This window comes from Mycteria americana, chromosome 1 (genome assembly GCF_035582795.1).
Source record: "Mycteria americana isolate JAX WOST 10 ecotype Jacksonville Zoo and Gardens chromosome 1, USCA_MyAme_1.0, whole genome shotgun sequence".
In the NCBI taxonomy this organism is placed as follows: Eukaryota; Metazoa; Chordata; class Aves; order Ciconiiformes; family Ciconiidae; genus Mycteria; species Mycteria americana.
This window is the reverse complement of record NC_134365.1, coordinates 11,914,100-11,941,486: the sequence shown is the minus strand read 5'-3', so window position 1 is coordinate 11,941,486 and position 27,387 is coordinate 11,914,100. Positions and strand designations below refer to the sequence as shown.

Genomic DNA, 27,387 nt, shown 5'->3' with positions numbered 1-27,387 from the left:
AAGGACCTGGGACTGTTGGTTGACAGCCTCCTGAATATGAGCCAGCAGTGTGCCCAGGTGGCCAAGAAAGCCAATGGCATCCTGGCTTGTATCAGAAATACTGTGGCCAGCAGGAGTAGGGAAGTGATCGTCCCCCTGTACTCGGCACTGGTGAGGCTTCACATCGAATCCTGTGTTCAGTTTTGGGCCCCTCACTACAAGAGAGACATTGAGGTGCTGGAGCGTGTCCAGAGAAGGGCAACGAAGCTGGTGAAGGGTCTGGAGCACAAGTCTGATGAGGAGCGGCTGAGGGAACTGGAGTTGTTTAGCCTGGAGAAAAGGAGGCTGAGAGGAGACCTTATCACTCTCTACAACTACCTGAAAGGAGGTTGTAGAGAGGTGGGTGGTGGTCTCTTCTCCCAAGTAACAAGCAATAGGATGAGAGGAAATGGCCTGAGGTTGCGTCAGGGGAGGTTTAGACTGGATATTAGGAAATTTTTCTTCACTGAAAGGGTGGTCAAGCACTGGAACAGGCTGCCCAGGGAAGTGGTTGAGTCACCATCCCTGGAGGTATTTAAAAGGCATGTAGATGTGGTGCTTAGGGACATGGGGTAGTGGTGGTCTTGGTAGTGTTAGGTTTATGGTTGGACTTGATGATCTTAAAGGTCTTTTCCAACCTATACAATTCTGTGATTCTAAGAGAGGGTTTCATTTATTTCAGTAAGGTGTAAGAAATTATCTTAATGCACTTTGAAATAGACCTTGACTACCTTTTTCTCTGAGAAAAAGAATCTAACCTGCAGCTGATTGATACTGGGAGAGGCTACAGGAGTTTATGGGGTTAGGTGTCATGTTTATGTTTGGAGAGTTGTGATTCCCTTCATCACAATAATCTGTCTTGGTTATTGTCAACAAGTAGCATCATCTTGATTATCACCATAGATGTTGCACAGTGCTCAAGCCTGGGAAGAGAAAGGACTAATATTTTAAAACATATACAGTAATCAGTTCTATTGGGAGGTTAATGGCCTCTTCATTTGTTTTCACAAACTAAATACCAAGTTTCTTCAATTTCCAGATTGCTCACTCAATCACATTCTAGCTAAAACACTGCAAAATTAGTTACATGTGAATGGAGTTACCTCGAGGGGATTAATTGCTCAAAACAGATGTGGAGGATCTCCACAGCCTGACTTGCTGTTCTGCATCAAAATCCTGTCAAGAGGAGCTGGCTGAGATTGCCCTTTGCAAGAGATGTTCAACTTTCAGTCTCCAGGCTCTGTGGATGTTAGAAGAATGACAGGAGACAGACGATGTCTGAGGAGAAACCCAACTGTTTTTTCATACTGCAGTAAGTACCCAGCTGATCCCAGAACTGCTTTTCACCATTCAGCTCCTTTAAGGCTTTAATTTATCCTCTGGCCTTGTTGACTCCAGTGAGATTTAAGCACATGGGCAAAATTTAAAAGATTCCCTTTTTTTTTTTTTTTTCCTAGACTAAAAGGAAAGGAATGTCACAGACTATATGTATATATTTGTGTCAGTTGAAAGTCAGGTAAAATATTAAATAACTTGCTTCTTCCCACCTTCTTTCTCAGCCCTTGTCCTTCCCTGAACCTTTTATTATCAAACCAATACACACTATAAAACTCTGTGCTATAATCAAGTCTCTGATGAGAGTTGGGAGGTGAAAGAAGGAACAGGAAAAACAGTTCTTCTTACTTAATGAAATATTTCATTTAGGACAGAGCTGAACACAGTTTACAGCTTTTACCTTTGTTTGAAAAAAAGGAAATTTAAAAAATAAAAAAAATCCTTCACTTTTTCACTTTTTTTAAATGAATCAAAAATCAAATATTCTCAAAGCCTTGTTCCTTACCTTAATTTAATAGTTATGTTCCTAGATTTTTCTTTACCCATAGTGATATGCCAACTATAGCTATATTACTTGACTAGAATTGTTTGGGAAGCAAGAATACATTTGTATAAGAACAGATAACTAAGAAGGTTCGTGCAAAGAAGATTTAAAAGCTTTCTTTTGTTCGTTCATAGGTTTTTGGTTTGGTTTTTTTTTAACCTTAGTCTTTGAGTGATATCCTTCACAGTGCTTGTCAAAAAATGTACAGAATGATTTTGAAAACACCCTAAGGAGGAGTGATTTTACTTCTCACCATACTTTTTTTAGGTACTAGTGATCATGAGTGCATTAAAGATTTAAGCCCAGTCTTTAAAAACTATTAATCTATTAGCTTAGCAATTTGAAACTCATCATCTTCAAAATAAAGACTCTAGTTTATCTCATTAGTTGTAGCTGAATGTCCCAGTGATACAAATCATTATATGTAATTATGATTTATATTGTTATGTGCAATCTCCATTCTTGCTGTTTAATGGCCCAGTCCTTATAAATTAGCCTGAACAGACTTTGATAAATTAAATTAATATTTTTCCTTAGTGTGCAACATCTTTCTTTTCTTTTGCATATAAGCAGCAAATCATTGGTTTACCAACGGTGTGTAACAGCACATATCTTACATTATCTCCCTATCAAAGTTCAAAGAGTTTGTAATTTATACATATCACAAGAAGAGCTAGAGCTGTTGTAATTAATGCTAAGAAAGGATATTGGAAAGGCTTTGAAAATTCCCTGTTTCAGGTTTAAATCAATCTCTTACATGTGAAAGACTAAAAGGAAATCTTTCTGGAAGGACTTATTCCTATTGTGAGTTCTTTGCCTCTTTTCTGAAGCATCTGTTTTTTGTCACTAAAGCCACAATATTAGAATGGAGCACTGCTTTGCTCTAACGTGTCGTTACTGATCTCTTGGTGGGCAGAAGACCTTATGCTGTCGCTCACACACAGGTTTTTTGTTTGCTTTAACTGCTCTTTAGTGTCCTTAGAAGCTTTAGCAGCTGGGAAAAAAATAATAAAAAATAAGATGTTTCCTTTTCTGAAAATTTGTGGCATCCTTCTCTGATACTTGATGTCTCAAAATAAAGACTGTTTTCAGAAATATGAGACTGAATAGTCAAGCCTATTGCTAGTTCAGACTTTTTCTGAAAGGCACAGACACTGTTTGACTTCTATGCAGTCTGATTGACGCTCCAAATGATGCCTGCATGACTTCTACAGCAGTATTTGAATAGGTAGGAAGCCAGTTCCTAGGCATGAGAATAGGGCTTGGTCTTCTGCTTCCTTGAAAAGTTATGTCCAGCAGATGTGAGTGAAGTTTCTGCTAGAAGATATGGCAACTAAAGACTTCCCACCACTTCATATGATTTTCTAATTTTTTTTTTTTAGTGCTCTGCAGCATGACTTTTCTTCTGCTTGCTTCACCCATCTGTTTTCTCTATAAAAAGAGATCCACTATCTAATGCACTGACTTGTTTTAGTTTTAGAGGAGTTTGAGAGGTTTTTAGCTATGCTAAACCTTTTTTTCCCTTTCATTTTTTTCATGTCTGTCCAGGACAACCTCCAGTTTTTGTTCAGATTTAGTTTTCTTTCAACTTACTTTTTTTAAAGGAAAACTCATATGAAAATGACTGGTTTTGACTAGTATAATATTTTCAGCAATTTTTTTAAGAGCTCCAGCTATGTGCTGATTATCTTGGAGCACAGGAGTCAACCAGCTGGCTAGCAGCCTATTTTATATATGGAATATCTGAAGCATGCATTTCTCCAGGATCACAAGTAGCAGTCCTCGTATATTATGTATACGTTTGCACATGAGGATTGAGAGTCACTGCCTGTATTTCATGCATGCATTACACACTGTTTGAGTCACCTCCTGTAAAATAGGTATCCCTGTTCTTTGTTACCTCTGAGCTCCGGGTACATACCACTATAGATAAGCTTTCAAAAATATAAAGGGAAATGGCTTAGCCTAGAGACTCTACTCCTTAATAAATGAGACAGGAGTGGTGCGTAAAGGAAGAGAGAGAGACAAATGCTGATTTGCCCGAAGTGACCCTACAGGTCTGTGAAAGTCAAATGCTACTGCTCTTGTCTCCCAGTATAGCACCTTATTTACAAGGCCACATTGCCCAGACCAAGCAGCCTGGGCAATTTAATAAAATGTAAAAAATAAATTTAATAAAAAGTTATTAACACAGCACTTACTTTATTTGTACATGATTAATAGTTAAGGGTTAGAATACGCCTTGCTTTCAGCCTGTCACATATCATTTGTTCAGTTCCAACCACTAAGCTTCAAACCACCAAGGAAGTACAGTGTAGTATGTAGTGTAGGTAGTTTAAGCCAACTCCCTTGCAGTTCAACTTTACTGGTGTGCAAAAAGAAATAAATATGAGAAAACAAATATAAGAACACTACCTATTAACTTTTTGTATACTGCAAGAAAGGCCTAGCAAATTGTGTTGTTAAACAACCTATTTGAACAAAACATTCATATCGACTCAGGCTTTTGTCTCCAATCTATTCTTAACTTTTCCATGTAATTCCTCTCACATAATAAAAATAGTAACAATAATTTCAAGCAGAGTTTATTCTGGTCAGAGACTCCTTATTAAGCAGGTTTACTGCTGTGGGACAGTAGATTTTTTTTCTATCGTTAGCTTCATTGGAGCAAGCTAACTGGATTCCCCCCCCCCCCCCCCCCCCCCCCCCCCCGGGTAAACTGAGTCTTTTTTGAATGTGCCACAGCTTTGATTAATTTTTTTTATTGAGGACATGGACTGTAGCAGAATTCCAGCAGGCTTCAATTATACCCTGTATATTTTATTCTTAGGAAAACAGTAGTCAGTACTAACATAGGAAAGAGTTAACACACATCTCCTTGGCAATTCCAGGGCATAAGAACTGGCTACATTTCCTGAAACTCTTACGACAAAGAAGCTCCTATTATCCCCTAAAAACACATTGCATTAAACGCTGACAAAATTACAGGGTGAAATTCGATGACCCATCATGTGCAGGAGTTTGGACTAGATGAGCACACTCCTTTCCTTCTGACCTTAAATTACATACATTTGAGACAAATATGGCTTATATTTTCATTTTTCATTAAAGGTCTTTCACAGACACAAACACAATAGTCACACATCAAAAAGATTAAGTAGCTCGAATGTTGAACTATACTAGAGAAAATGAAACAGTACAGTTAGTGCAATGTCTTCTACATCTGTATGAAGATGGCTGTTCAATAGGTGTTCTTGCATAGACATAAATATTAAAGCTATAGCAGACTGATGGTGTATACCAAAAGTTAAAAATTAAAGATGTGTTCATGCTCATCAATAGAGTATAGTAAGAAGGTACCGAGACCACGCTTCTCCATCTATGAAGTGCAGAGCTGCAGAACTAACTTGCAATGACAATGTGGCTGTGGGAATGCGTTGTCACACCCACGCTAGTGAGCGCTGTCCCATCATGACGGTGGGACATCTTAGCTACAGTGCCATAAGGACAGAGTTGGGCTTTTTCCTTTTCAAAGGAAGTCCTGGATGGCAGTAACTCCAGTGTCCGTTGTATGGAGCGAACATACTCTAAGAGGCACAGAGGTCCCTCCACCTCTGAGGGACGTGCGCTAGGACTAGAGTGCAAGCTAGCACTAGTTTCTAGCATAACACTGACATGAAAGAAAACTGTCCTAATTTACTTGTAGGATATGATCACTAGTACAAACATCAGTTTGGATGCCAATCTTAACACTTCACTTGTGGACAGTGCCTGGAGGAATATCATCATATATGTCCAAATCCTAAATTATTAAGTGCTGTTTTCAAGAAAGATTCTTTACTTGAGTTATCCTGGCTTAGAAATGACATTATGACAGTGGCTGGAATTACTTAAGAGATGGGTAAAGGAAAACACCTGCAGTGGTTCTTCATCAGAGGATCTGAGTGTATGAAACTGTTCTTATTTGAATAAAGTTTATGAACAATATTAATCTTAAATATCATATATACCCATAGCAAAATATGCCATGTCCTCACCCTAAACTTTCCCTTTAAATCTTATGAATATGATAAAAGAAGTGATACAAGTTAAACTGCAGAACTAACTTGCCCAGAAAAGGAGGAAACGCATGACAGCTGAGCTCACCCGAATGCCTTTCATCTTCTGCAGGCTGCACTGAGAAACCAAGAGCCTACAGGAGGACTTGCTATATGGGACAGCATTGATAGAAAGTAACTCATGGCTGTGGTAAGATGTACTCATCATGTCATGTGAAATTAGAGACAGCAAATGGTAGCTTCTCATGCGTTAAATAAGGAAGTACTAAGTACAATAAAATCTTGTTACCTTTGCAATATATGTAATTAAAAAGACCATTATTGGAACACTATGTCACATTCAAGTACTAACGTATTATAAAAGGTACTGATAAAGTAAAAAGGGTTCAATTAAATGCTATATATGTAGTTCATTGCACAGCTAATTTTCTGGACTAATAGTAAATGAAAATTTTTTTTCCTCTTCAGGAATTTTCAGGCTTTTAAATGTTTTTCTTCTTTTGCTTCAAAGCAAAACTGACCTCTTTCTTTTGTTCTCCCTTTTTTCCCCCTTCATCCCCCCTGTATAGGATCAGAAGTGCCTGTTGTCTAGGGCACTAGCTCAGAACAGAGAAAACTCACAGTCAGGTCCCTGCAGAGGAGTGTTGATAGATCATTAATCTATCACTTTAGCTGATGAAAATGAACCAGAGAAAGTGACAAAGAGCAAACGCGCTGTGTATAAGACAGATTGTTCGACAAGTGTTCTTGAACAGACAGAACAAACATTAAAGCTGCCCCATACTAAGTTAAGAGTATACATCAAAGTTGTCTGCTGGAGATGATAATATATGAGAATAACTGCTTATTCATTGGTCTAGAGGAAGAACAAGAGAAGGATTCAATAGATATACCAGTGTGGGCTATGCAAGACATGGGTTCAAATCCCCCTGCATGCCAGAGGCCAGACTCAGCTCAACTGGATCCATTTTCTTCCCCCCCCCCCCCCCCCCCCCCCCCCCCCGTAAGTTGCTCCTTTATATCTGAAAGATATTTTTAGGGAATTATTTTGCAAAAAAATACCAATTTCTAAATTCTAACTTCATAATTTTCTATAATCTTCCATTTTCTTGTAAAAAAACATCTGTTGAAAACTTCCCAGACTCCTATATCCCAGTCTGTGAAGCATACAAGCTCACACTTTCTAATCTAGTTTTCTGAAGTCATCAAGAAAAGTATGAGTCAAACTGTGTAAGCAGGGTGTCAGTCACAGATATCTTTTGCTCTCTTTTGAACAAGAGTGAATTTCCACTCTTGGGAGGTAAATATTCAACTGTGCCTGTTGTAAACTCAGCAGCTTACCTGCTTTGCCAATTGCATGGCACATCACACGCAGCAACTCACATAGCAAGAGTTTAGAGCAGAAGGAGGGCAAGTAGTATCCTCTTCTTGTGAGACAGGCTGTTGTTTCATCTCATCTGAACCTGCTTTAAAAGCAAACACATTTGTAGAATCATATCTATTGGGTTTTTTTCTCCCCCTACTTCTGTAATACAAAGGAGAGCTCCTGTTTGGGGAGTGGGCAGAATTGTTCTTTGTGGGTAGATCTTCATAGAGTTTCTTGGTTTACTTACCTTTGGACATTCTTTATGCTGGGGCTGTTACTGCATCATTGGAATAGATTTGTTGCGGTTGGAAAACATTTCAAATAATCCATGACTCAAATACAGTATATTTCTTAAATGAAGGTTACAGGAGGATGGGGCAGGAGGATTGGCTTTTGGGGCTGCTTGGAAGAAAAATTCTAGGTGGATGGCTTTTTTTTTTTTTCTCCTTTAAAAATTACAGTTGCTGTTCACTTGACTGTTCAACATTTGATCTCAGTATATGTTGTACCCAGTATGAGACAAACACAATGATACGGAAAGAGATTACAGTCTTTCCATCTGCCTGAATAATTTACTGGAGATTGATTAGTACAAAAAACTCATTTTATCCATACACTCAGGAATTACAACATGATTTTAGGGCAGTCATAGGAAGGTTCACTATAAAATTGTATTAGTTTATTGCTACTGGCTTAATATAAGATTCTAAGCAATCTCATTCGATTTCCTTGTCAACTGCAATGTCTTGGACAACTTTGAAAAGTGTCTATTTTATTAGCTACTCACAGGAGACATTTGTAGACCTGCTTTTATGCTTGCAGTTCATATTGAACTGGAATTGTTCGGTGTCTCTGGGAAAAGAAAAAATAATACTGTAGAACAAAAACTTTAAAATTCCCGAATTGTCTCCGTTACAGAAAGGTTGTGTACTGTTCTGCTGAAGGGTAGTAAAAACAGATTCCTGCAAAAACAGCTGCCTCTCTTATCTGAAAATTGATAGCTTGTAGTATTTCTAAGTTTTCAGGAATGATTCACAATTCATGTCACTAATTGTTGGATCGCATAGAACATGAGTTATTGAATCAAGTTTTTGGTAAACTAAATTCCTCTGTACAAATTTGGTATTTTTTAAGAGGAAAATTTGCATATACTTGAAATATAATCCTTATAAACAGGAAGGATTATTACTAGACCTACATCTGATGATCTTGTCTGCTCTCTGTTGAGCCAAACCACGTTTTGAAATTTGATTTCAGCAGAAATTTCTCTTGAAAGTAGTGCAACTTTCTAAATATCTGGCTAGTTATTGAAAAAGCTCAGTGTAGAGCAGAAAGAGGCTTTTAGTGAACATTTACTTAAAAATAAATGGTGAATTAAGATCTGCCTTACACTCCTGATTGATCTTCTAGCACTTAGAAGAATCCAAATACAAGGGAAGGACAGGAGCATGAGCAGAACCTTGATCATGGAACCAACAGTAACAAATTAACTAATTTTCTTAGCACACTATTTTTGACAGAAATAATGGATACTTTTATTCCTTTCCGTGTTCCAATTATTATCCGATTATAGCTTATTTAATAATGAAAACACCCACTGCTGCAACGCAAAAGCTCCGCGTTTAAAAGCTCCTCGAGTAACCTTAGGATTAAAAGATGTTCAAGTTCCTGGATTTCAAGCCCGAGCGCCTTATGCTCTTGATTTAGCAGGATGGTACAAATTAGATATAATTGGGATTATTAATTTTCTCTTGTGATTGCAGATGGCAATCATCTAGTAGAAAATGGTAAAACAGATTATGATTTCAAGCTAAAATTTGAGTACTACTATCCTGGACACTTTCCCTAAGCCCTATATCCCACCTAATTTTTCATCTTCTTTTTCCTTTTCAGCTGTCATCAGATATTTCTTCCAACCTTTTTATCTGTGCACTTGGCTCTGTTCCTCTCCCTCCTTCCAATCCTTTTAGTTCTGCTCAGGTTGTCTTGTTTTCTTAAGTGGAGAGATGTGCCTGTAACAGCTCCCTGCAGACCTGGATTCAGGGCCTCAGGCTTGAGACTATGCAAAAAGAGTAAGAGTTGTCCCTTTCTTCAAAAGGTTTTTCACCCTCTTCCTACAATGCTGCTGCTTCTTCAGGATATGCTTCAAGCTCCTGCATTTATTGGAGACTTTCCTTCTACGTGGAGATAGATCCATAGTCGGTTTAAATTCACATTAATCTGGTGGTTTGCTTTCTAGTGATCAAATAACAAACAGTTAAACTCCAATAATAGAATTGTACCTCCTGAACACGCTGGACTTCTGTACTCTTGTGGAGACATATCTGCAAGGTGGGTTTTTTTGTCTTGTGTTTCTTAGGATTACTGACAAGCAAGGATAATCTTTGGCACTGCCAGGATCCTCTTAGAAGTTTCCTTAACAAGTATGTATTAGCTAATGGCTTGTTAGTATAGGGTATTGACATAGAAACACAGAGAGAAAAAATATTTGAAAAGAACCAAAATAGCATGAAACAGCTATGATTAGATTCTTCTGCTTACAAGATAGTTTGCACTACAGTTAGAACTTTGAAGCTCTTCTGTATTTCTGGAAGGCAAAGTTACTGGCAAGATGAAGAGTTGTGGTGTTGCTGTTTACAGGTGTTGGAAACAGGATGTTTGGCAAGTCTCTCATTTTCAGGAGTTAGCTTTACTGTGAAGTGTTGTACAGCCACAAACGAGACTCCTGTAGATGAGTGGGCAGTAATACTCTTCCCAGGGTCCTTGCAAAAACATAATTCCTCTCAGAAATTTATACTCGCCTTAGCCACAAGAAATTGAGAGCTGCAATCCTTTTATAAATGTATGGAAAAACATGTGACTTCATGTCAGGTGTTTTCCCTTCTAGGAATAAGCTGAATGGGACCCAATTGGAAAAATGGGAGGCACTGTGTGGGCACTGGAAGGGCCATGCAGATTCAGCTCGCAGCGGGAGTGCAAGTGCCCAAAGGTGAGACCGCACCAGATCTCAGCTGAGAGAACAGGGAAGCGTCCGCAGAAGCCTGGTGTAGACGAGCATCTTAAAAATCTATGGCTTAATAGGGGGCAGCTATTATAGGTACACAAAGTCAGCAGCAGCTTAGGACAAACTCAGCTGGGGAGAAGGAAACATCCTGAAGCAGTACTGTCTGACTGCATAGTAAAATTTGCAATATTTATAACACTATCAATCCTTTCAAGCACAGATACTAACAAAATCCTATCATCTCTTTGAATGGGAGCAGGACTCAGCTCTGAGTTTGTTATCAAAGTCTGTATAAGCATCTGATAACATTTTTTAATAGCAAACACTCTGTAAAATAAAATTAAATTGTTTTATTTAGTTGCTCTATTTAGAAATACTTTCCTTTTTTTTTTATATTTGGAAGCTAAATAAAAGATGGATTTAATTTTAAACATGCATAAAATCTTTTGGGACTGTCTGCTATAGTGTAATGAAAAAGGTTTGCTAAAATTCTACATATGCGGTTTATGGGCACTTTGTATCCACTACTAATGGGAAAATGGTATTAAAACATAATTAAAGTTGTGAATTATTTTAAAGAGTTGACGGTTTAAATATTCAGTCCAACTTCTGTTGTTTATGTGGTTTGTAATAAAATTCAGAAGAATATATATAAAAATTCCATTAAAGTTTATTTTCTTTAATCTCAGGATTTGGTAGATTCAATATCTATGGAAAACAAGATGCTAATTTGCACCATTCTATTTTGGTTATATAAAATTGGAGAATTCAGGATTCTTTTCTTTTTAATAGTGTTTTTATAAAAAGAAAGATTGAGAAACACGTATACCAGCAAATCCCACATTTCTGCCGGCCCAAATCCAATTTTAGATACCAGTTTGAAGATCACCACTGAAAATAATAGGAGTTGCATGCAGAGCAGAGCTTGATTGCGTCCCTATAAATTCTACAACACAGAGAACATATGGGGTTTGTGCACAAAAATCTAAACACAGATTCTTAACCGCATGCACTGAGGTCAGTCTCCAGCTTTTAAGGGAAACTTTCTTATTATAGAAGCAGTTGAAGAAAGATAATATAGGTGTTTTGGTTTTTTTTCCTTCTTAACAAATTAGAGCTGTAAAGCTTAGAGAGACAAGAAAAAAAGAAGGCCTTACGTGGCCATTTTATGGCACATTCAATTCCTAATAAAAATTCTAGCCAAATCAGATACGTGAATGAATAAGACATATACAAGAACCCTTGCACTTGCCACTACAGTGCTGGGACTGCTGTAAAGGAGCAGAGCTGTAAGCTCATCTTAGTAGCAGCAGCAGTCCCAGAAAGTCTCGAAGAGACTCTTAAAAACTATAGACAAGGCATCACAAGGCAGCAGCCTCTGGCAGAGGAAGAGATTAAGAGTCAACAAGGCAGTTTCTGAATGGTTTAAAATTATAAAAACAATGTTAACAAGAAGCTTCAGCAATGCCTTATGCCACGACAGAGAGGGAAGAATTTATCTTCTTTTTATCCCCACTGGAGAGATGGGAGCAACATGGGGTTAATAAAATCCTTTTTACTTTATGCTTCATCTCCTTTGGCAAGTGTCTATTTTGATTTTAATTAGCCAGCTTTCTTCAGGTGAACTGGTACCCACTGGATGTCACAACCAAAGCCTGGAGACAAAGGAGAGAAGCTAGGACATCAGAATGAGGGCATATGCAGGGACGAAGCAAATTGCATACAACTAGAGGAGAGTTACGTGAAAAAATATGGGAGAATATGAGATCTAATCATGAAGAAGATGGAAGAATGGGGTCCATCAATAGGAAGTTGGTGAGCTCATTAAATTAATTTGCATATCATAGCAACATAACTAGTCAAGAACTAAACATGGGATGTCCAGCATCATAGTCTCCTATCTTGAGAGGCATCACCCTGGCTCTTGCCATGATATTACTGTAAATTTTGTTCATAAATGATTTAGAGAAAGCAGTTCCAGATATTGAATCTCTTTCAAAGCTTCTTGTAAGATCTTACAGTTTTCTCCTGGTTTTCTATCAGCAAGTTGAATCAGCTCAATGCTAAAGTGCTTAGCTGGTGTGAGTTGATAGACTGAAATTATAATATAATACATTGTCAAAAGACCTTCAGCTGGGAGGTATGTAGGAGCTGGATGGATGTTAAGGTGTTGTTTTGTGTACTGAAATACTACTTTCTGTCCAATTGTTGTTTAATCTGCAAGTATATTAAGGAGCCAGAAATCCAAAAATCTACCAGGCTACACCATGCTTACTCTCTGAGCCAGTGAATTTTTCATTCCCAGATATATGGTGGCTCAATTTTGACAAGCAGAAAAGCCAGTAGTCATTTTTATCTACCCTTCTTCATATGTGAGAAGTACCCATTTTGGATATATTTTAATGAGACACAAGAAGGGAGCATATCTTAATGCTCTGACTACCTGTGCAGTGCCCTAACCACCGTTGGGGAAAAAAAAAAAGGTGTTTCTTCTTATTTTGTTTTAAGAGGAAAAAAGATACTTAACAAAGGCACATGTAACTGTTTCAAATTCTAAATCCTCATAACACAAGGGCCCCTAAGCTGCAGAGAGAGCTTCAGATATAGCCCTTTGCAGCGCTTCATGTTGTCTAGGTCAGGCACCATGTGCACTGGTTGTGGATTGTGTTGTGGCAAATCTTGCTCTTATATACTAAACGGGAAGAGCTAGAGAACTGCATAAAACAGATGAGTGAGGCCTCACGGTGAATTCTGCTCCTAGGCACAATAACAAACATTTAGCCTTGGGGCCATCAACACGGGTCCCATCTTGCCAGGGTCAGGGTATCAATCAGAGATGTCCAGCTGTCTAGTCACTCCAAGTATAGTCATGGGAGATACGTGAGCTCTCTTAGAGCATGTTTCATCTCACCTATCTCAAATGCCTGCTTCAGGTTGAATGCTCCATGCCTATGAGCTTCTGGTCTGGGTTATTTATTTTCATGGAAGCTCAGGATGACTGGGTGAGATGCAAATCTCTACACTGCAGGCATCCATACCGTCAGATGAGCCCTATATGCTGTGCCTCAAACACATATTTCTTTTTGAACCTAGCCTTAAGTCTGATCTTAAGCACCTTAAGGGCTACTCCCAATATCACCTGAAAATCAGCAGCAGAAGTCAGATTTGGTCAAATCAAGAAAGACAGGTACTCCTTCATTCATGAAAATAACCTGCCTCCCACTCTGCTCATCTGAAAACAGTTGCCTTTAATAAAAGAAATATCTCAAACGTGTCTAGATCATGTAATCAGCCTTCCATGCCAGACCTTCAGATAGCAGAAACCAGTGTACCTCCCATAGATCTATAATGTTTTATAGGGGTTAAGGATATAGCTTGCTGGTTTTACCTCAAAATAACATATAATTTTATATAAATAAATTTACACTATTCAAAACATAGCAGACTGTGATTTTGTTTATTTAATCTGAAGCAATTTAACATACTGACCCAAAGAAAAGTATTTCAAATACCGTGACTTGTAAATGTCAGTTGTTGGGGTTTTTTAAAGAAACAATAAGATAGATGATGTGTTAGATTAACCTGAGCTAAGAAAATAGAGACATAGCCAAAATTATAGACAAAGACTAATATCTGTGCAAGGAAACATGCTGAAAACAAACTAAGTTTGACCTCTGGTAATGTTAGCAGCTGGGCTATACATGAGTGCAACTTCAGCCCTGTTCATTTTCGGAATTTTTTTTTAAAGTCCATTTTGTTGAACTGTTCCCGATAAATTAAGTCTTGGGTGAGTTTTCTGCTATTTTCTTTTCTTTCTCTAAGGAAACGCTTCAGACCAATCCACTGAGAAACAAAATGAAAGTTCATCCTATGGCCTGTTGCTGTATAAATTTTCATAAGAAAGAAATTTATCCTATGGCCCAAAATGCTGAAGTAGTGAATTAGCACATTTCCTGTGGATTCCTGTCTTGCATCAAAATTTTCTCAGCCAACTACTTCAACCCGATTTTTCCTTTCAAAGATGCAATTTTACATACATTTTGTCTCCATGTTACAGTTGTTTTTCAATGTTTCAGCCTGTTCCAACAGCCTTACTGCCATATTGGGCTGCAGTTTACTGCCCCTTTTGAGTTGCCGTGCTGTAAAGTGAAATAGGGAAGTATTTTTGTCTATCGTATTTTGGATTTTTTTTAGCTGGGGGTCAGTGTTTATTTCCGTGTATCAGCATGACTGAGGGATGCAATAAATTACAACCTGAGATAAGCAGGCAGGGACAAAAGTCTCTTAAAATGGTCATTTCTCCAGAGAAAATGTATGTGCCATTACACCCTCATAGACCTTGGAGGAACATGGAAAGTTCCTCCTTGGAGGAAAAGGTCAGTGGGAGAGAAATAGTTTTGATAAGATTAATAAAAAATGAGGATCAGGATTTTATCTGGCAGGGGAGATGCTGGCGAGGATGGAGCGGTAGTGGTAAGACAGGAGCACTGAGACGCTCTCTCAGCTCATGTCTCCCTTCCAAAACCCCTATGCGAGACACAGGTATCTGCATGCACATTGAAAATAATACTTGAAATCTGAATGAATGAGAGCTCCCCATCTGAGAGTGAATAGCTTATTTCCAGAAAGGAACCTAGATCTCATTCAAATCTAATATAATGTACATTTTGCAAAAATTTATTCTTTTAAACATTATCTCCCTTTTTGTGTGTGTTTACAACAGTACTTAAGCCTTATACCATGTTTAAATGAATATGTCATAGCTCTTATGTGATATGGTATTTATGAGCTTTCAAACAACTCTCATGTCATGATTTTTCTGGAGACTGTGCAGTACTTATAATTTTGAATTACAAGAGTTTAAGGACATGGCAATCTAACAGATGAACTTAATGTAATGCAACATTGGCATGCAACAAATATGAATGACTTATTAAAAAAATATTAGAAATGATTGCTACATAAGTGGGATAAAGAAATGTGCTAATCTATTTCTTTTGGAAAATAATCAAGCCAGCATTCAAGATGGCTCCCTTATGCATGGAGCATGTGTAAGGCAGGAACCTCTATGCCCGAGTATTGCGTGTGATCTAGGAAAAAGCTATTTTTAATTGTGTAGTTTAATATTTGTATAGCACCTTTCATCTTCTGCCAAAAGACTTTTACAACTGGTATAAAAGACACGTGAGATTGGATGCTGTTGGCATGAATATTTAAGACTCCTGGATTATGTTTCCACTGCTGGACAGCCAGGGACAAATCATTTCTCTGATCAGAGCTTTTATGACCCCCCTAAAATTGATTAATAATAACACTCCACTTCTTTGTAAAATGATAAATAAACATTGACAAAACATGAAGTCTAATATCTAGCTTATTATTTATTTAATTCAAGTTCTTCCTCCATGTGCCCTTGGTATCTAAGCACCCTTAAATTCCTCTAAAGAACAGACTTTGGAAAGGAGGTGAAAAGTGTCAGTTGAAACTTCAAGGGGTCCTCAGAGAGGCAAAACAAGTTTGTCTTGAACGCAATTTTTTTTATGCTGTCTAGATGACATCAGTGAGCAAGAATTTAGGTTTAAGCCCAAAGATAGAAGCTCTAATACTGCAGGTTTCTCCAGCCCTACGGGTTACAGCTTCTTTTATACCGAAAGGTTCTCTTTAAGAAAATACTCTATTCTCATTACTCACAGGTAAGATGATTCATGATCACATACTCTGCTTTCCAGAGGACTTCTGCCTTTATTCAGAAACTAGGTAGTTGTTCACTGTATGGTTTCAAGTCTTGTTTAATACCCGTCATGTAATTTTGATCAAGATGTATTTAGTTGATCAGTCACAGCCATGTTTTATCAATCTATTTGTTAAAGATTCACTCACAAGCATACACGTAGCTGTTCCGTAACACTGACCCACCGCAAGAGATTGCAGTCAATACCACTTTGAGATATTTGTTTAAAAATCAAAAATATATGATGAAAGAAAATCATCATATATTTTTAATGAAAGAAATGCGTTAATGAAAGAAATGCTTAATGAAAGAAAGCCTTAATTTGGTATGTGGTTGAAACACCTCACCTGAGTGCTGAAGATATGAAGAAAGCAGTCCTGACTCTCATCTGACAGTCATAAGAGTGGTTTGGAGACTACTTCACTTCACTAATTTACACAGCTTACAGAGAGCTACGGCATAGCAGCCAGGAAGGATCCTGACTCATCAGACTTTACACACCTGAGATGGGGCAGCACTGAGCCAACGCCGCGTACTCTGCACTTAGCCAGAGAGCCCAAAGAACTGCTGTGTGTCTGTGTGCCTAACCGTGCTCCAGTGCGCATGAGATTTTCACTGTGAATAGAAAAAATCTGTACTAATTACCATTTTCACAAATTATGCTTAACCACCTTGTATCCTCAAAAGGTAGCATATGGATGCACTTTCACATGGTTAACTCCTTTTTCGGTGTGGGGATAAAACTCCCCTCCTTTTAGATTACAGATAAGGAGCTCTTACAGCTATTATTAAAAAAAAAAAAATCTTGCTAGCTCAGTTGAAAGAGTTTTACAGAAGGGTAAGTTTTGCATCATCGTGTTCATGCTGAGCAAATGTATTGTCTTGGCATCAACAGTTTTACAACTCGATTTAAAAAGAGTTCTGCTAAAATGTTTTAAATGTCATTGTGCCTTCTGTCTCTCCTTTATTCTTCAACTTCAGAGTTTCTAAAGCATCTGTTATCTGAGTTTGTGGGCTTCAAGTACCTATCTTACGTGTCTGTATGGGCTTTGAGATACTAACTCCTTAATCACCTGTTCCACAGTAGTTTTTAACATTTTTTTAATTGCCTGTGGTGGACAGGCTTTCTTTTTATTACATTTCCCTATTCCATACCAGTATTTGAACCCATTATAGAGTGTTATAAACAAGTACCTTTTCCTAAGCATAGGCTTGAACAGAAAAGACTATACTTTACATTCTTCCTATTTTCACAGGAAATTTGGGAACTGGTGTCTGAAATACATTTACTCAATCATGAGCTTGCAGAGGCATGAATGGTACCTGCTATTTTTAAAATGTGCCCCTTCTCCATTCAGAGATTTTTTAAATTATGTTTTTGTGTTGACATTATACTAGAACAGAAATGGACACATTACAAGGCTTTGAAAATATTGTTAGTCTCCTCCTACTTATAGAATCTCCACTGTTGATCCCTGCTCTGATCCCTGAGAAATGAGTCAGATAAAATTGAATTTAATAGGAAATATCCCTTAAGGCTCTCATTCCTAGAAACTCCCACTCTATTCCATTTTTCGTACTCATATCACAGAAATATTTCAAATCACTATTCCTTTTTTTTATAGTGATCTGCAGCTCTCCTATAAACTTAACATTCAAAAAGCGTGTTTTATACATAACGCTGAGAATCACATTATTTTCATTCTTTTCACCAGCTGCATTGACTCATCATGTCTTATTCCATTAGTTATAGTACAGTATGACAGTATATACACTTCAACAAAATCAGCAGATGTGGCTAGACTTTTACCTCTCCATTTGTCCTTTGAGAACCAAATTCTGAAAGCTGATTATTTTTTCAAGATTCCTGAAATCCCTCATTTGATTTAGAGCATGTGTATCCATTGGAATATATGGAAAATCAGTTACCATAAATGTAACCTACTTAACTGATGTATTTTTGCCCCCGCTGAGTTTTTTATTTCATTGTGGCTTTTATTTCAACGCTACTAATTTAATCACACTGAAGAGGGGGATAAGTACAGAGCACGTATTGTGAAAGGATGTTTCTAGACTTATGCAGGCCAAATGGAATTGAAGCTCATTAGTGACTCTGATTCCACTATAAAAATCACGACAACTTTGTAAAATATACTTTTAAGTTATGTTATGAAATTCATGTCTAGAAAAGGGGATTTGATCAGTTAATATGAAAACTACCAGAGTAGCTCCATTAATCAGATTTTGTTTCTTCTACAGATCTGAATGTAAACAGCTGAGCAAGTGAGAGTTTGTGAGATGTGTTTATTATGTTATCCTTTCAACCTCATGAACTGTTTAGTATATTTAATGTAGAATTGCATCAATCACTCTTTTCTAGGCAACACTCAGTGTAGATACTTTGCATTCTTGAGAAATCTCATGAATAAAAATAAAGTGAGATAAAATAGTCAATATGTAAAAAAAATCTAGACAAAAGGATTTTTACTGATTTTTAGTTTCCCCAGGGATGGTAAGTCAGTGCTGTCCTACAGCAGGGTCAGGTAGACTGCCCTAACATAGTCCCTGACTTTTCCTTTGCTGCCTCAAGGGCAAAGGACAGTGCAGCTGGGAACTATTGCTCCCCAGTTCAGCCTGGCTCAACGGTACTGGCAAAGCGTGACGGGGGTTAGAAGGCAATTACAGCAACAGGCAGGGTAACACTGAGCTAGATGGCCCAGTCATACTGTGGCTAGCAAGAGGTACATGACCTGGACATCGAGGTGCCAAGCTGTTTAAAAAGCTCTGTCATGAGGGAAAGGCAAGAGACCTGAAATACCCTAGCAAGTTCCCCATAAAGTTGACAGAAAAAAAGTAGGTACCTCTTTTCTACCAATGATGTGTTACCTCTTTTCTGTCTATGTATCTGCCTGGTGGCCCAGCCCTAAAAGAAGGAATAGTGTATGCACCTCTCATCATCACAGTCATGAACTTTGCAAGGAGGTAAGAGATTAAAGTTTCAAACCTCCCCAGGCTAGAACGAGCTTTATACCACCTCTTCTTCTTCTGGTTATGGTCTTTACCTTGCTAAGTAACACTGCATGCTACTGATGCCTCAAACACAAATCTGTTTCCCTACACCAAACCTCTAGCACTGCAGCACTCAGCAAAATCATCTGTCAAGCAGGGAAGCATGTAGTGTATTAAACTTATCTAAGAAGAGGCAGAGTAGATGCTATGGGATGCTGGATTCTGGGGTTTGGCAGAATTTGGCAGCCCAGGTCTGTCCCTTCCTTCATCCGTGTTGTCTGAGAAGGGACAGAGCATGCATGCAGGCAGAGGAAGATGACTGAATAGAGAGCTCTCTTGCTCCACTCTGTGATATAACAGAGATCACACTGGGGCCTTGCCCATCTAAGCTGGAATGTTCTCACCTGTGGCTTTTATACTGAAAATATATATATATTTTTACATGTAATATCAAAGCAGTTCCTGATTCTTCTATAAATTACTTACATCAAGACTTTTTTGAACCTATAATAGGTTGTTGTTTCAATGTATACAATTAAACAGCAAGCACAACGTTTGTACAATCAAAAGTTCAGCTGCCTGTGGATTTCCCAAAAGCAAAGCAGAGATGCCAGATCACTGCTGCCATCGCTGACCCCCGCCCCGGGTTAGCCACCTGCATTTGTGATGGCTTACTAGAAACTAAAACAACCTGAAGACATTTCTTACTTCCCAATCTGAGGCCACAAGTGTCATCCTCACAGAACAAGAATGACTGCTGAACTCACCATCAAGTTTTTGGTGACACAGTATTCTGACAGCTGCTACCTGTTCAGGAGTTGGTGGCTTTTTCCAAGTCTATGGCAATGCATGACCTGTTATGATGCTGGTGAGTGACTCTGCATCCTCCCAGAAATCCCAGGTGTCATGCTTGCCATATTATTCCCCATTCAGCAATTTGGTTTTGTTTTTAAATTAACCTGATTACATAGGAATGCAAGATATTTAAGGATAAATTGAGACTAAGAGACCCCTCAAAATCTGTTTCTCTTTAGAATTAACATACCATGAACTGCAATGAACCAGCTCATCTTTCACTCCTATTCACCTGGCAGAAGCTCTTCATGGTATGTGAAAAGTTATTCATTAAACTGGCCACAAATGGCAAACCTCAGAGTAATTTTACTTATTACCTTTGTTCTCTCATTTATTATACACCAAGTAACAACAGGCAAACCTGTTTTATTTTATCACCTTACTCATACACCACAGTTGTGCAAATGAGATGTTTATCTCAGCATGAAGACTAAATTTTGGTCTGTTTAGTCAAGCTGGAAAGGAGATGGATGAAAATATGAAAAAGGAAAAAGAAATAAAAGTCAAAAGGGGAAATGTGAAAGAGGGCAGAATTTTAATGATATAAATACATACCTATACATCATAGGATGGATCTACATCAGGTGAATTTATCTACGCTCATTTTTAAACTCATTTACACTTGTGGTCAGAATTCTACAGCAATGCATCCTACAATTTAATTATGTGCATCATGAAAATGTACTTCTTCTAAGCCTTCTACATTATCATTTGTGTGTCCTGAGAAATAATAACTTCTCCTTCTAATTTCTCCCTAGTACTGTTCATGATTTTATAAACCTCTGTAATCTCCTCTCCAGACCACTGTTTTCATAGCTATTGCATGTAGAGACTCCAATGCAAATAAAAGCTGCTCATGGCTTATGCAAATCTCTGCTTTTGAAAATTGTTTTAATTTCATGAATTTACACTAACTGAATGTCTGACTCACTGTTGGTTTAATTAAATGGAAATACCTCCTATGAACGACAGTATTTGTTTCCAGGAGTTAAAAATATAGTCTGAAATGTGTAGAAAAGTTTCACTGTGGACACACATCTTTTATTCAGGAAATGGAGCATGGTTTCACTAACGTGATTTATGTTGATGATTAACTAGTATGGGTGGTAAGAAGATATCATGCATCAACACAACCAGATCAATATGCATTTACCTCTCAGGCCACAAATAGAGTGAGATAACAAGAGTATGCCCTAAGTATATAGTCCTCTTTTCTGTATTAACTGCTTATGGTTTTTATAAATGCTATTCAACACTGAGCTACTGTATTTTACTCGATGCTAAATTAAGCACCAAACAACCACTAGATGGCATTTGTTAGCTGTAAATGAATTAAATCAGACTCTAAAGGACTAAAGGGAAAGGATTTACCTATTAATAACTGTCATGTGGATGGTTTTAAATGAACAATACTGTGATTTAGGGAGGGAAAAAAGTTAGAATCAAGGCTAAAAGTAAATCCAGAACATCAGAGACACAAAAGAGAAGAGAGTCTTGTGGAAAAGATAAGCACAGCTAATCCAAAGGCAAAATTCCTGGCAAGAAAAAAAATGCGTTTGAGGCTGACTGACAGGTAAGCAAGAAGCTCCCCAGTGCTTTTCACTGGTCAGGGCTGCCTCATTTTCCTGACACGGAAGGTGCATTCCTGCCTGTCCAAGCAGCTCCAAGCCCTGCCCTCCTCTCCTGTAGCCCCCCGTTTCACTGGGATCCTGATCCATACTCTGGGGTCTCAGTCTTAATTCCCCCATAAAGCAGCACCTTTGCATCTGTGACCTGGAGCTCCCACCCTGAGCTCCATGGGCTCCATCAGCCATCGCCCAAGGACCTGCAGTGCAGGAAGCAGAGTTCTGAACAGCTTTCTTGCACATGCATATGTGTGCATATCAGGGTATGCTAGCTTCCAGCTGTGACCCAAAAGTTCCTACTGCTTATGCATTTTGTGTATGTTCCTGCATATTTTTTTTTTTTGGTCATGGTTTTGGACCAAAAAAATCTCTACTTCTGGTACTGCTGTAGCAGACAAACTTTAAATTATTTGTAGGACCGCTGTTGATGCTTTTAGCCTTGTCAGACATAGAGATCATTTCAAGATCCTTTCCAGGATGGCCCACATCAGCACACATCATGGCCCACACAGCACACACATGGCCCACATCAGCACATTTTCTGCCTTTAGATACATGACCGTGACAAGCATATGGGAAAGGCTAACTCAGGACCTGCCACCCATGGTTAATGTTTCACATCTCAAAGAAAAGTGGTTACACTTCTGCTGCACAATTGCTATGTAGGATGCAGCTGATCAGCACAGTCTACAATTTGCGGATTGGCTGCTTCTGGGTATTTTTTTACCTTTGGGAGCTGGTTTGGTGCTGAAGCGCTTGTGCTTGGCCCCAGCCTCAGTTATCCTGCATGTGCATTGCAGCCATGTCTGTGTCTGGACACTCACCCTGCTCATCTGGATGCCAGCTCACTGACCTGCCATCCTGGCTGGGCCTCATCATGTCCTTGTCTCCACAGCCCTGCCCAGCCATCCTGGGCTCGGTCGGACCCCAGTTCCCCTCACCCTGCCTTATCCTGCCCCCACCTGCAGTAAGACATCCCCGCCTGGCCTCCGGCACTTGAATTGTTCTGTGCAAGCAGGGTGCTATAAGCTAAATAATGGAAAAGGTCACAAAATACATGATTTTTCTATTAAAAAAATGTAGAAGAAAACATCTGAGGCTATTCATCACGAACCTCGGTTGAAAAATTTGCTTGAAAATATTTTGGGGGGGGTTATAAAAGCTGGGGTTTGCCCTTTTTCCTGCCATTGCAGTCCAGTGCCTCCCCACCCTGAGCAGCTCTGTCCTCCAGAAGGTTGGGGTGCAGCGAGGGTGCAGTACAGGGCGGTACGGGGTGGTACGGGGCGGTACGGGGCGGTACGGGGCGGTGGTCTGACTTGGACATAAGGACTTGATGTAAGGCACTGGAGGGCATTTCCAAATCTTTTTGTTTCGTTTTGTTTTCAGCCAAAGGCTTTTCAGCTGTCAGGTGTTCTCTCTTTCCAACAAAAATAAAAGATTAAATTGTCTGCAAAAAGCAGACACATTCCAGAAAACATCCTTTTAAAGAAAACTCAATATCCTGTTTGAAAATAGCTTCAGTGGAAAACAACCAGCAAGAACCTTGTGCGGTTTTATCCCAAGGCCAATTGTTTCTCCTAAAACCTAACCCACTTCTGGAGAAACACAACCTGCAATTGTTCAATGTAAGAGAAGGAAAAAAATGGAAGTCATGTTCCAATGGTCACTGAAGGGAGTGTGTCAAATGTGAACACAGAATAAGGTATCAAGCATCTGTTTGTTTAATTAAGGAGACTGAGACACAATTATGCAGACCTTCTAGTTAGCGTGACTGCTGATCTGCTTTGGGCATTTTGCCAAGCAGTTTGAGGAACCAAAATAATATTTGTATATCAACAGCTTATAATATTAGCACTAATACATTATTTAAGCTGGAAATAACTTTCAAAGCCTGTTACAAAGCATTCAAGTGTGTTTAAATTGTATCATTATGTTATCGTCTGTAACAGCTTATACGTGATTTTTATTGATATAATTTATTTTCAAGCTGAAGAGAAGTGAACGGCTGGACATTTTTGATGCTGGATTTATTCAATATTGAATATTCTTTGGTGATCAACATGTTGGATAGTCCAACATCTGTATTACAATAGTTTTACTGTTAAAGATATACTGCATACCTGTTATTAAAATGAAAAAGAAACAATAATATAATGGCTGAAATAGTCATAGCTTTGGAAATGAAATATTATTTTCAATTACTAATTATTGTGTTGTTATTGCATTTTATTTATGCTATTTAGAGCTGAACCAAACAAAAGCTGTAATTTCAAATGTAAATCCTGTTTACATTTCCAAATGGATTTTGTGTAATTCTTGCTGCAAATGCAAAATAAATTTACCAAACCAAAGTTCATGATGGCTTAAAATTTTCAATAAAGAAAAGCTACTGAAAGATTTGCATAACAGTAAAGTCATCAAAACTGAGCTTGACTGAGACTTAATCATGATACTGTGTACACACATACAAATTAAAATAGAAGGAAAAACTCTTTGCCCCATATTTGCAAATAGCAAAAACATAATGGGGACGAGGCAATTGAATCAAACACTGGGTCAAAATCCAAGTGTTAATGAATGTGTGTTCATTGCTCAGACACTATTGCTTAGCCAGTTCTTACCAAGAGAAATAAGGCAGCTGAAGGGTTAAAATAATGATATTTTGAAAAGATTTGATATAATTAAAGGCATAGATGAGGTACGTTTGCCCATAATTTGTGCACATAGCAGTAGTACTGATATTTTTACATCCATCCTTTCGAATTTCAAAGTGTCTGAAATTGAATCCCATTGCTCCCTTCCCAGAAGGCACCTACAGACTATGCAAAAAACCGCATCAAATGTGCCCAGAGCAGGCAGCTCGCTCCTGCAGCTTCTTGAGAAGAAAAACAATAATTCATTCCTAGTTCGCTAGTGTCATCTGGTGGCCACACTGAAAACGAACATTTTTTCATAAGGCTTTTGCGTGCCTTGTTAAGAGCTGGCTGACAAGAGCCCTGTTCTCCTGTGCGGCCTCACCACAGGACAGAAATCCTTCTCTCCTTATTTTTCCCTTCACTACCTCTTTTGCCCTGCTCATTTTGTTGTTCCCTCCCATTCTTCATGCTGATTACCCTCTTTTTTGGTTCCCTCTGATAAAGCACGGAGCCTACCTGAAATCCGTAGAGGAAAACAGTGATCCCTGGGGGTAGGTCACTGAAATCTGTGAGCTCCCATCAGTAAGGAAAGACTTCTTTGAGGTGTGTGGGGCTTACTCCAGAACTGAGCAACCCTCCTGCTTGTCTTAGTCTCTGAGCTGCGCTTATGGCTGATGTAAGAAAACTAAAACCATTGGACTCCGACTGTGAAGAGAGCAATTGAGATTTGAGCTCCATGAGAGGCAAGAGAGATTTTAAATATGATCTAGAATTAATTCCTGACATCTGCATTATTTATTCTTCTTTCCCATAACTGCTCCTACTGCTTGACTACTCTTTGTTGACTCCTGGGAATGAGTAAGTTCAGAGATGAACATGATTAAGATATAAAAGGGATGGCTGAAAGCTAGCACATGCCGGTGACATCTGCTCTTACTGGAGGAGGTGGAGACACTGAAGGGCAAAAGTCAAGTTCCTCCTTCACTCCATTCTTGGGAGAGTCAAGAATAAATAATGGTTCATTTTTATTCATGGGAATGCAAAATACAAGGAAAGGTAGAGCGAGCCAGATGCTAGAGAGGCCAGCTATGCTTGTAAACTGTATGCGTGGAACATTTCCATAGAAAAAGATTTCTCCATGTACTGCGGGTGATGTTCAGTGATTTACTTAAATATATGTTTTTAATATAAACAGATCATATCTTGAGTTTCTGAATTTCAGCGACTATCTAATGAAGCTGGTAAAAAAAATCAGCCTTATAAAAAGTTCATGTATTAATCTTGTATTTTACCTGGACCTACAGCATATTCATAATAAATTACTGAAGGCTGTAAGAAAAATAAAAGACACTAAATTACATCACAGCTATTTCTAAATATAATTATTGCTTCTTTTGTCCCCACAGAGAAAAATAATTCCCATAGTGGACAGTCCCCTCTATTTTCTCCACACAAATTGCATTTAGTGGACAATAACAAGCCATGCTTTTATAACTATCTAAGCTATGTCTTCCATCCTTCAGGGAACACCAATGCCATCAATATGTGTCTGTAAATCTTGTTTCCTCTAATCAACCAAAAAATCTACTAAAAAATATCTGCCCAGTAAATATTTAAAATGCATCCAGAACTTGATTTATCATATCCTGAGCCTTTATTGTTACAATGCTTCATTAAAAGAGGAGGTATGCAATAGCTTCATCACACATATTATTACACATGACTGAGGCCCTAGAAGTTCTTAAGTTCAGTTTTCTCCCAAACAAGACAAGAAGACAGAGTCTTAGGATTTTTCATAAAATTATTTCAAAATATTTCATTTTCAATTATAATTAAAATAATGAAGTCAAAAGGAATCACTTCGTTGTCATCAGAATGCTCAGATAAATCCACAAAGGACATGGTTATAACAGTTACGAATTTTACTGGGCCAGCATTTTCTACCTGCAAACTCTACTAGCATAACATTTTTGGAGAGCGATACTCTTATTGTCCAGTGTTGCTTCTCTTTAAAGGTTAGAAGATACTAAACTACCCTGCCAATTGTTTCACATTATTATTGAACACCTCTGTTCTGGACACTCCCACTTCAGAGTGACAATTTTTAGAAAAACATGATTCTAAATATGCAATGCTATTAAAAAACAAAACCTCACGTGCTGATACAACAATATGATGCAAACATTTGAAAACAAATTAAAAGTAGACTTTTCTTTCTTTCACCTTTTCTCTCTGTACCTGTTCGTTGCATGAGCGTGCATCACTTACTTACTTACATCAGACAGAAAGAGCCTTGTCTAACTCCCTTCAGAGCCCCCATCTCACTGAAGAGCTCCTATACCCCTTATAAGCACAGTATCTTAGGAAGCAAGCCTGAATGCATTCAGCCTGGCAATACTCCTGCAAAGAGGGACTGTATTATGTTTTCTATTTTATACACAGGCAACTGAAGCAGAGATGATCTGATGTTCCCAAGCAGGGACTACACCCAGGTCTCCCAAGCTAACACCCCAACCACTGACGTATACAGAAACTGTAATAAATAAATCCCCCACTGGTACTAAAGGGTTCCAGGCTGAACTACATGCTTTTCCAAGGCAAGGGGAATGCCGACACAGATCACGCACATGTGTGGGTGGATTATGTCTGGTATTAATACGTCACTGGAATTTTGACATCATAACATGCATATTTAGTCTTTTCTTTTTAGTTGACAGCGCTATGAGGGAAGACCATGCTGTATACCTGGTATAACAGTGTTGTTTATACTATATGACATAGTCTTTAATTACAAAATGAAGCAGGTTTTTTCATTTTTACTTCAGAACCTTTTCTCACGGACTTCTAGCTATTTGCTGTCCCTGTGTCATGACTTGAAAATAATCATTTCCCATCTCTGCTGGTCTCAGTCATTCATTTTTCTGTTCTTTTACGTAATTTTGCACCCAGTTTTCTCTGAATACTAATTTATAAATTACTATGTATTTTACACTTCTGGTCAGCATAATTCCATTGACTATTGAACTTTTGTAACAGAAAATTAGATCCATTTTTTTGTCTTATAATAAGATCAGTTTAGTATCTCTTTGTATACCTGCAATAGTATTGCTAGCTTGGTATATAACTTTAACTGACTTTCATTTGCATGCATTTTTCTAAGGGACAGAACATGATATTTTGGACTAATAAACTAACAACTGAGACAT

At 38.2% G+C, this 27,387-nt stretch overlaps 1 long non-coding RNA gene across 2 annotated transcripts in view; it reads right to left on the bottom strand.

Moving 5' to 3' along the window:
• Positions 1 to 27,387, bottom strand: part of LOC142404251 (uncharacterized) — a 52,301-nt gene that overhangs the window by 13,249 nt on the left and 11,665 nt on the right. Inside the window, exons 3-4 of one of the 2 annotated variants that reach the window (XR_012773789.1) lie at positions 7,297 to 7,421; positions 1,122 to 1,258 (exon numbers count right to left, since the gene is read on the bottom strand). This is a non-coding gene — a long non-coding RNA (uncharacterized LOC142404251). The remainder of the gene's footprint in view (positions 1 to 1,121; positions 1,259 to 7,296; positions 7,422 to 27,387) is intronic. The other variant, XR_012773790.1, reaches the window with a different exon arrangement.